The sequence below is a fragment of the Podarcis liolepis genome, assembly GCF_965112155.1.
Source record: "Podarcis liolepis genome assembly, chromosome: 6".
Lineage (NCBI taxonomy): Eukaryota > Metazoa > Chordata > Lepidosauria > Squamata > Lacertidae > Podarcis > Podarcis liolepis.
The window spans coordinates 93,068,139-93,078,018 of record NC_139559.1 but is presented as its reverse complement, the minus strand read 5'-3'; the positions used below and the strand labels follow the sequence as shown (position 1 = coordinate 93,078,018).

Genomic DNA, 9,880 nt, shown 5'->3' with positions numbered 1-9,880 from the left:
ACAGGTTCATGCTTCTTTAATAGTTAATCCCTCTTTTAGGGAAAAGAATGGAAGGAGAAAATTTTGGTTGGGGGGTAGGGCTTTGTGATAGAATTCTAAGCATTCTCATCTAACTACAGTTCCAATAATTTTTGAAAGAATGGCATAATAGTGGCCCTCAAAGTGTTGGACTCCAAGTCCCATTAGCCCCAACCAGCATGACTAATGGTGAGGGATGATGAGAGTTGTCACCTAATGAAACAGGATTCCCATCCCTGATATATATGATCTCAAGAAGCTATGAAAAGTAAATTGGCATGAAACTGGTAAATTGTAGCATTCATAAACTCATAGCAGTTTAGGACATGTCTACACTACCAAACTCCAAGAGGATTTATAGCTTGTCCTCAGAGAAAAGTAGAAATCAGAGTTATGTGTGCTGGAGAGAGAGATTTGGAAGAGAGATCCTTACTCTCTTGTAGCAGAGTTAAGCATGTTCCAACTTGGTCAGATTTGCACCTGCCCTTGCCCACCTTTACACAATCATTCCCCATTAAATTACTTAGGATAGAATAAATCACAGAAACTTAGTTTTGCAAAGAAGTGAATATTTTACTCAGAGAATTTCCAGAAGTTACAACAAACAAAACTTCATTCTCTGGAAGTAAAACAAGAAGAAATTGTTCCAAATAGCTTAAAAAGAAACTTACTTAGTTTCCTTACAAAAAGGATTGCACAATCTTTGGGTGAGCAAAGATGCAGGCTGTATGATCTCCCTTTTGGAGAGATTCAGTTCACTTGGTTTTTCTCATAGCTGGGAGCCATTGACCGCATGGCTCCTTTCTTGTTCCAGGAAACATGAAGCAGGGAAAGAGACTGGGAAGGAGGAAACAAAAGGGTGCAGGGATAAGCTCCACCCCCATAGCAACCTGAGCTCAGGTTAACCCTTTCATGCATGCAGGTGTGAGTCAGTAACCATATGTTGCAATGGTGTGGTCCAAGAAACTGATTGTCTGATTAAAGAAGCTGGGTGGAGTGGGGGAGAATAGAGACTTCAGTGTTAATAATAATAATAATAATAATAATAATAATAATAATAATAAACTCCACCCATCTGGCTGGGTCACTTTTAAACATGAACACAGTGTGTTCTGCTTCTATACCTGCTGGTGGCCTCCTCTTGCAAGAGGATAAGAAAAGTGTCTACATTTTGGGGAGAGTTATAGCTCAGTGGTAACACATACAGTGAGGGACGCGGGTGGCGCTATGGGTTAAACCACAGAGCCTAGGACTTGCCAATCAGAAGGTCGGCAGTTCGAATCCCCGCGACGGGGTGAGCTCCCATTGCTCGGTCCCTGCTCCTGCCAACCTAGCAGTTTGAAAGCACATCAAAGTGCAAGTAGATAAATAGGTACCGCTCCAGCGGGAAGGTAAATGGCGTTTCCATGCACTGGCTCCCTCGGCCAATAAAGCGAGATGAGCACCACAACCCCAGAGTCGGCCACGACTGGACCTAATGGTCAGGGGTCCCTTTGCCTTTACCACATAAAGTACCTGTAGAAGAGCCTAGATTTAACCATGGCATCTCCAGTAAATAGTGAGAAATCTGTTAGATGCCATTTTCCCTTTCATTAACAACAACAACAACAACAACAACAACAACTTTATTATTTATACCCCACCCATCTGGCTGGGTTTCCCCATTCCTCATTGTGCTATAGCGATAAGGAACGGATCGCCGGCTGAATTTCTTATGATCATGCCATTGTTAAAGGCAGAATAGTCTCTGCCGAGACAGAAAAGAGGCAGTTGCCCTGATTTATTTCCACGTATCTGAAAGTGTTCACTTTTACCAGTAAGATGCCACAGCCGCCTTGATTAAAATTCCACCAAGGGTCCCAGTTGTTACAGCAATCTTTATATTCAAGAGACTTGACAGCTAGGATCCAGGCTAAGATCACATACACGTCACATAGATCATCGAACAATCTTCCGCTCTTAATGGCATCCATTGATTAGCAAAGCCAAACACGTTCTTTGTGGAAGAAGCCAAGGCAAAACTTCATGTATAATATAACAGTTATTGAGGGCTATTCATTCCCATCAGCAATACCTAGAATATTCCAGGAAATACAACAACAAGTACATAATAATTTCTGTACAATTTTCTGTATGTGGCTTTAAAATGTCATTTACACAGCTAGTATTTCTTACTAAGGCTGAGGTGAAACTACTTGCCTCCTTTTGTGAGAGTCAAAGAGAATATCGTTCGCTGCAAATTTCTAACCATTGTTACAAATATATTCACATCGCTTTGGTTTTACTTTTCTCTGTTCTGTTTTCCTCCTCCTTTGCCATCACAGCCCAGGGCCTCATTTGCCCTCTCCCTGTTACTTAGTTTGATTTGGCCGCGGCAAATCCCTTTATTTTATCAATGACATCACAATTCTACATCTGACAAGATGATGCCACAGACTTCTCTCTCAAATAAAATCATGTTAGTTATAGCCATAGCCAACTAGATTAAATACCATCGTGGGCCAAGGAAACTAAGGACTCTCAGGGCTAAGAAGAAAACAGTATAGAGAAGAAGGAAAGAAGAGGTGTTGTATGATCCTGAAAAAAAATGTGTATTTTTTCCAGTAATTTGGCTGCATCAAACATGCTTTCTTTGAGATAATGATTGAAATTAGAGGATATTTGACACAGTCCTATTTCTACAGCTGAACTGTGTGATTGCCTCCTCTCACGGAATATGCAATACTTCACCATGATAGTCTATCAGGAAAATAAATTAATTTTCAAAAACCAGCAATTTGGGCAAGCAGTGTTTGTTACAGCTCATATCTATAACAACAATCACCTGTTTTCTCCCTTTCGTCACCCTCCCTCCACCCTTTCGTGTTCAAAGAAAATAAATATAGGTTGTTGCCTGCACATTAGTAAATAACAACAACAACAACAATAATAGATTTTCTAGTCACTTTATCTTGCCCAAGGCAACAAAAAGCAACTTACAAACAAAGAAACAAACAAAGAAATCCCTACAGAGATACATTAAATCTAGGGGGGCAGTGGGAGTGAGAGGAATGCATTAAAAACATTCTAAAAGGCCACAAATGCAGTGGTGCCCCGCAAGACGAATGCCTCGCAAGACGGAAAACTCGCTAGACAAAAGAGTTTTCCGTTTTGGAGGTGCTTCGCAAAACGAATTTCCTATGGGCTTGCTTCGCAAGACAACAATGTCTTGCAAGTTCCTGATGGGTTCCCCCCCTTTTTCTAAGCCGCTAAGCCACTTATCAGCTGATCCGATCAGCAGATAAGCCGCTAAAAGCCGCTAAAAGCTGCTAATAGCGCTAATCCGCTAATCCTTCAATGGGCTTGCTTCGCAAGACGAAAAAACCGCTAGACAAAGAGAATCACAGAATGGATTCTTTTTGTCTTGCGAGGCACCACTGTAGTTAAAAGCCAAAGGCCTGGTTATAGAGGGATGTTTCTGCCTGGTGCCTAAAGATATTTAATGAGGGCGCCAGGTGAGCCTTCCTGGGGAAAGCACTCTGCAAACAGGGAGCCACCACAGAAAAGGCCCGTTCTCATGTTGCCACCCTCCAGACCTCTCATGGAGGAGGCACATGAAGAGGAGCCTCAGATGATGATCACAGGATCCAGGTCAGTTCATATCGGGAGAGGTGGTCCTTGAGATATCGCAGTCCTGAGCCATTCAAGGCTTCGTAGCTCAAAAGTACCCCTTCATGGATTGCTGCTTTGTCGTGGCGAAGGGGATTGAATAACTCAGAGAAGCTATGAGCTATGCCGTGCAGGGCCACCCAAGACGGACAGGTCATAGCCAAGTTGTTGTTGTTGTTGTTGTTTATGTTGTTGTTTAATCGTTTAGTCGTGTCCGACTCTTCGTGACCCCATGGACCAGAGCACGCCAGGTACTCCTGTCTTCCACTGCCTCCCGCAGTTTGGTCAAACTCAAGTTGGTTCATGGGGTCATGGAGAGTTGAACACGACTAAACAACAACAACAAAGCTCAAAACCAGCACTTTAATTTGGGCCCAGAAACTAATGGACAGCCGGTGCAATCGGACCAGGATCGGTGTACTATGTTCTTGCCCGGGGGGGGGGGGTGAGCAACCCGGCCACTGAATATTGCACCAGCTGAAATTTCTGAACCATCTTCAGAGGCAGCGTGTGGCAGTAATCTAACCTAGAGGTTACCAGAAAATAGGCAACTGTAGTTAGGCTACCCCTGCCTGGATAGGGACACAGCTGGTTGTTTATTCTGCCCACACACCCCCATTGCCCAGGGTCAGATTTCTGCTTCTTATAGGCCCCATCCTGATAACAGCTTTTGTCCAAGGGGATATTACCAGATCGATACGGCATGTTCCTGAATGCGCCTCAAAGCCAAGGGCCCTAGCAGATGATCGTTTCATTGTGCATGTCATGTTTAATAATCACAGGAGTTGCTGAAGGGGTTACATGCATATTAGTTAGTGCATCCATTATGGGGGGGGGGAGGGGGGCTGTCTTTCCTCTAGCAAGAGAATCTGTTGCAGGGAAATGATTTCCACCCAGAATTCAAGACTCATTATACTAATGCTGGGTGGTGGTGATAATGCCATTCTTGCCCCAGCTAACGTATCCAGGGCTCTGACTGCTCTGTGGCTCTATGAATGTCATGTTTGCATCTATTCCAGTAGCTTTTGCTTACTGTCATTTCTCTCCTTTCTTACTGCCACATGCTCATATAGCCTAACTAATGCCATAGTTAGCATACTCTGCAAGCCCATCCTTTTATCCCTGGGGACGGATATACGTGAGAGAACAACAATATTCCTGTTGAATTTGGCATGGGCAACAAGTTTCATGCACACTATCTGGCCAAGGGACAAGATGGATATGAAACAAGAGTTTCTTGATCCGAATTCCCCCACCCCACATCTCTCTCTCTCCCCCCCCCCCATGCACACACACACAGATTAAGAGGAGCTGAGTAGTCAAGTTAGACAGGAGTAGTTGCATTGCGAGAGAGCAACCCTTTTCCATGCCTGACTTACTTGATCTGAACTGGTCCCTCCAAAGTTCTACTGCCTATATTGTGTCTCTCTCCCCCTGCCCCAAGGGGTATTAATTGTAGCTATTGAGGCATTATTTCAAACAGAAACATGGTGCAGAGAAAAAGTGAATTACTCTTTCCCCAATACCATTGTTCAGTGCTTTCTTTTCTAAAAAAAATGTTTAGGGGTACTCTCATTTTCCTACTCATATTGTGTTATGTACTGAAGTTCTCACCCTTGGCCTGCAGGGGGATACTGTAGATAGTTATGCAAATAAGGGATCGAAAGTGACGTTCAGTGATTGGATGGTTTTAGAAAATTGTTACAGTTACGTTGTACTGGAGCTCTATATAAGCAGGCTGACTGAACCCTTCAGTTCAGTTCTGTTCTGGCCTGTGAATAAATAAGAGCTGTTTGAAGAATCGCTGTGTCGTCTGATATGTTCACCGACAACTTAACATATTGAAATACTGCCCCTCAATAAGGCCAAACTTAGATTCACAAAATGTTTAGGGGTATGCGTACCCCTGCGTTCCCCCAGAAAAAGCACTGCCATTGTTTCTATCAAAAGCTGAGTGTTTCTATTTTTATTATCATTATTCATGAGAGTTCTGGCCACAGCTCCCCTATATGGCATGAGGTTTGGTCCTCAGTAATCTATACAATAACCTGGCAAAACTGGCCAATACTGTTGTTCTTATTTTGCAAATGAGACAAGAGGCTGAGAGAATAGTAGCTGACCTGGTTCACGACTGAGGTAAGCTTTGAACTGAAGGCTTTTCTGGCTCCAGAGGGGTTTGCAATAGGTGCCAAATGGCAAACAAACTGGTGTACACGCTGCCTGCACCTTGCGCAGCAAGATCTCTAGGCCCAGATTCCAGGTCCCGAGTTTGGGAGCTGTAAGAACATGTGCCCTAATGCAAGTTGCTGCAGGGATTTGTGTCGGAGTTACTATGGAGGCAGCATGTGCTGCCAAGGCAATTCAGCAATGCCAAAAGGCAGAGACGCAACTCCCTGACCTCTGAAACCTGACTCTTCAGACATGGAGCAATTTTTTAAAAATTACTGGCTAATCATGCCCTTAGGGCGCTATTTGTATTCCTGCACCTGCTGTCATGTTACCATGTCCTGCCCCAGTCTCGCTGCAGAGCTTGGATACGTTCTCAGATGATGGAAGGCAGTTTCCCAAGAATAAAGCAAACCCGGAGCTGTTTTCCTTGACCTGCAGTGACAGTTCAGTAATAGATTATGGCTGTTCTAGTACCTGCCTGCTGGCTGTATAATATATGGCTCAAGAGAAGGGGGGGGGCAGCTTCTGCTGGCACACAGCACAAGGGAGAAGGCAGAAGAAATTGAAGAACTTGAAGAACTCTGCACTCCTGGCCATAGGAGAGGGAGCATGGGTAACTGGTGAGTTGTCTGAGCCAGAACTCCTACTAGATGCCAGCTGAATGATGGCTTTAACCGTAGTTATTTATAGAGGGGTTTAATATTATGCTGAGGACGGGATTCATGTGATTTCTGCAGTTTAATCAATTTCTTCCCTCTAACGTGGCTGTTTTCCATTAATCTCACTGATGGCGGATGGAGCAAGTTGACATTTTGTCACACACAGCCACACACAGACCAATGTGATAACCATATATGGAGCCAGATCCCATTTTGATACACAAAGAAATATAGATCCCAGAAACAATGGCAGTCCAAAGGGGTGGTATTGCTATTATAATTGCTATTATAATTCTTATAGACTTTGATGTACATGGGACTTTATAAAGCTACACAAATAAAGCAGGTCTCTGTCCCGAGGAACTTGCATTCTAAATCCTAAGAGACTTGGGAGGAAAGGGAGAGGCAATAGTAATAAGGAACAATTATAGATATAGGTAGGTAGCCGTGTTGGTCTGCCGTAGTCGAAAAAAAATTAAAAAAATCCTTCCAGTAGCACCTGAGAGACCAACTAAGTTTGTTATTGGTATGAGCTTTCGTGGGCATGCACTCTTTTCTTCTTCTTTTCTATACTGTTTTCTTCTTACAAACTTAGTTGGTCTCTAAGGTGCTACTGGAAGGATTTTTTTTTTAATTTTGTAATCAACAATTATGAATATGCAAGGCTTCTTACGCTTAATTTCAGTCGTGCAGATTTTAGGCTTCACCAGTGGGGCGCAAGGACTCTAGACTGGTAAACCAAAAGACCCCTTGAGAAGGTAGATGGGTCCACATGGCTGCTAGCAGCTGTAGGACTGCACTGCACATTAGCAGGCCTGACCCTGTCATGAGTCACAGTGAGCCATGTTGCAAGAACAAGAAACCAGTGACAGCCATGGCCGCACTGCTCAGTCCCGTGCCACTGTCAACCAACACCACAGGTGGGTCACGGACTGAACTACAGCAGCTGCCACACTTCAAATGGAAGAGAAAGCAAATGAGTGGTACCTCTGGTTACGAACTTAATTTGTTCTGGAGGTCTGTTCTCAACTCGAAACTGTTCTTAACCTGAGGCGCGCTTTCGCTAATGGGGTCTCCTGCTGCACGCGCGCCTCTGGCACGCGATTTCTGCTTGCATCCCGGGGCAAAGTTCACAACCGGGAGCACCTACTTCTGGGTTAGCGGAGCTCGTAATCCGAAGCGTGTATAAGGAGGACTGTTCGTAACCAGAGGTATTACTATAATTCGTCGGATCTAGACTTCATCGCCAAAGGCTTGAATGAGTCTCTTGAGAGTTGCGGCTCGCGCCCTGTGGTGCCAGCCACTTGGCACGTAAGTAGAGGCTGCCAACAGAAGGGGGCGTGGTGGGCAGATGACCCTGCTTCAAGGCTGCCGTGTTGCCTCTTACAGATTCAAACACACTCTGCTTTCAAAGCAAATGATAAGCTTGAATGGAATAAAGGATTTACAGAGCTCTCTGCCTGTGGCGTCTTTCTCTCCCCAGGCCAGAAGTGGTGGGCCTTGCTCTAAACTGCTTTCTGGCTACTCTCAGAAAGCTGAGCCCACTCAGACTGTATCCAGTGGCTCTTTCACATTTACAGAAGCTGCTTCTGCCTCAGGTGGCCAAATGCCTTGGATGGGTTCTGATACCTAGTCTTCCCTGTGGCAAAAGTAGTACCATTTTCAATTTGAGATATTTCAGACCAATGCACACATGTTCCATACAAAAACGAGGTGGCCTCTGTTCTGTCTCCTCAGAAATGCACACATAAATTGTTGCAAAGTATTGATTTAGGGACAGGAAGTATCTGCTGCAAAGTGCAAGTGTTTACCTGTCAGCTCAGGTAATGTTCCCAGTGAGAGCTGTAAGGAAAAAAGGAGGACATTAAGGCTCCAAGCAAGCAGACCTGCCCCTTTATTCTTTATTTTTTTTAATATGATTTTTATTAAATTTTCTGCTTTACAATTTCAGGTAAACATTTTACATTCTTAAGATATCAATGACTTCCATTCTTCTCTTTCCACGGTTCATTCTGCATATTTTATATCCCTGAATATTTTGCAAAAACTATACCAATCGGTTTTCCATTATTATGGAATGGAATCCATCCTCCATCAAAACTTATTTACACTGTTGAATTTATCTTAATGCTGCCAGCGCCTTCAGCTGTACACAATTATTTCCCATATATTCAACAAACCTTTTCCAATCTTCTTTAAATGTGTGTTCTTCTTGTTCTCTGATTCTATATGTTAAGCCTGCAAGTTGCGCATATTCTGTCAACAAGTTGCCATTCTTCTTTGGTTGGAACTTCGCCCATTTTCCATTTTTGGGCTAGCCAAACATGGGCTGCAGTTGTTGCAGACATAAATAATGCCCCTTTAGGGCATTTCACTCCTCGAGGAAAAGGTAGAGCCGAAGAGGTGCAATCTGGCCCTAGGAAACCAGTCGGTGCTTAGACTTGATTGGAGCAAATTGTTCACTTGGAATTTCCCTTGCATTCTTTCCCCATTGTGTTCTATGGGCTCCCTGTCAAAGACAAGACGAGGCAGAATTAGTCAAAAGGTTATTAAATTGAGGAAGTACATCTTGTGACTGACTGGTGGTTCAGCTAAATCTTGGCTGACTTCAGTCAAAGTGAACTGTAGAGGAAAAACAAATGAGTAACTTTCCATATGTCTGTCACCAGCTGATAGTTTAGAGCACATAGATAACCTTACAAATTACATATTAAAATAATAGATGTATTCCGTATTTCCTCAGGGATATTTCCCCGAGTTTCAGTCCAGATGCGATCTGCTTCAAAAGTAGCTGGTACCAAACTCCTCAGGGGAATATTACTTATTAACTAACGTTCAGAGTGAACTCCATCTTAAAGTCTGAATGGCCTTTAACCTAACGCAAACATCTTAGCAGGCTCTTTCTTGCAGAGTTCAGGAAACAACAGTGAAATAAGGCTTTTCACTAAAACCAGCTAAGCAGTGACCAAGTCCTAACAGCTCTACAAACTCTGGTTGACAAAGTGTGTTTACTTCGAACAAGGTCCAGCTGCATTTAGCAAATATTGCTTTCTTACTAGCAAGTTCTTTCCTTGGCTTCACGTTGTAGATCCATGTCAGGCTTGGACTTCAAAGTGAGATCATTATATGGCAAAGTGATATAAAATCCAGATCCACTCCCCCATGCATTAAGCAGGCTATCTCATGTGTTATTTAAAATAAAAAAAATTCCTTCCAGTAGCACCTTAAAGACCAACTAAGTTAGTTCTTGGTATGAGCTTTCGTGTGCATGCACACTTCTTCAGATACACAATATATGTGTATCTGAAGAAGTGTGCATGCACACGAAAGCTCATACCAAGAACTAACTTAGTTGGTCTTTAAGGTGCTACTGGAAGGAATTTTTT

The 9,880-nt window shown here is 43.4% G+C and overlaps 1 long non-coding RNA gene across 1 annotated transcript; it reads right to left on the bottom strand.

Annotated features, from left to right (window-relative positions):
* Positions 1 to 8,257: 8,257 nt before the first annotated feature.
* Positions 8,258 to 9,251, bottom strand: LOC310709269. Its single transcript, XR_014527437.1, has 3 exons — positions 9,202 to 9,251; positions 8,675 to 9,003; positions 8,258 to 8,336 (listed from the first exon to the last, which is right to left on the bottom strand). It is a non-coding gene; the product is annotated as an uncharacterized lncRNA (long non-coding RNA).
* Positions 9,252 to 9,880: the final 629 nt, after the last annotated feature.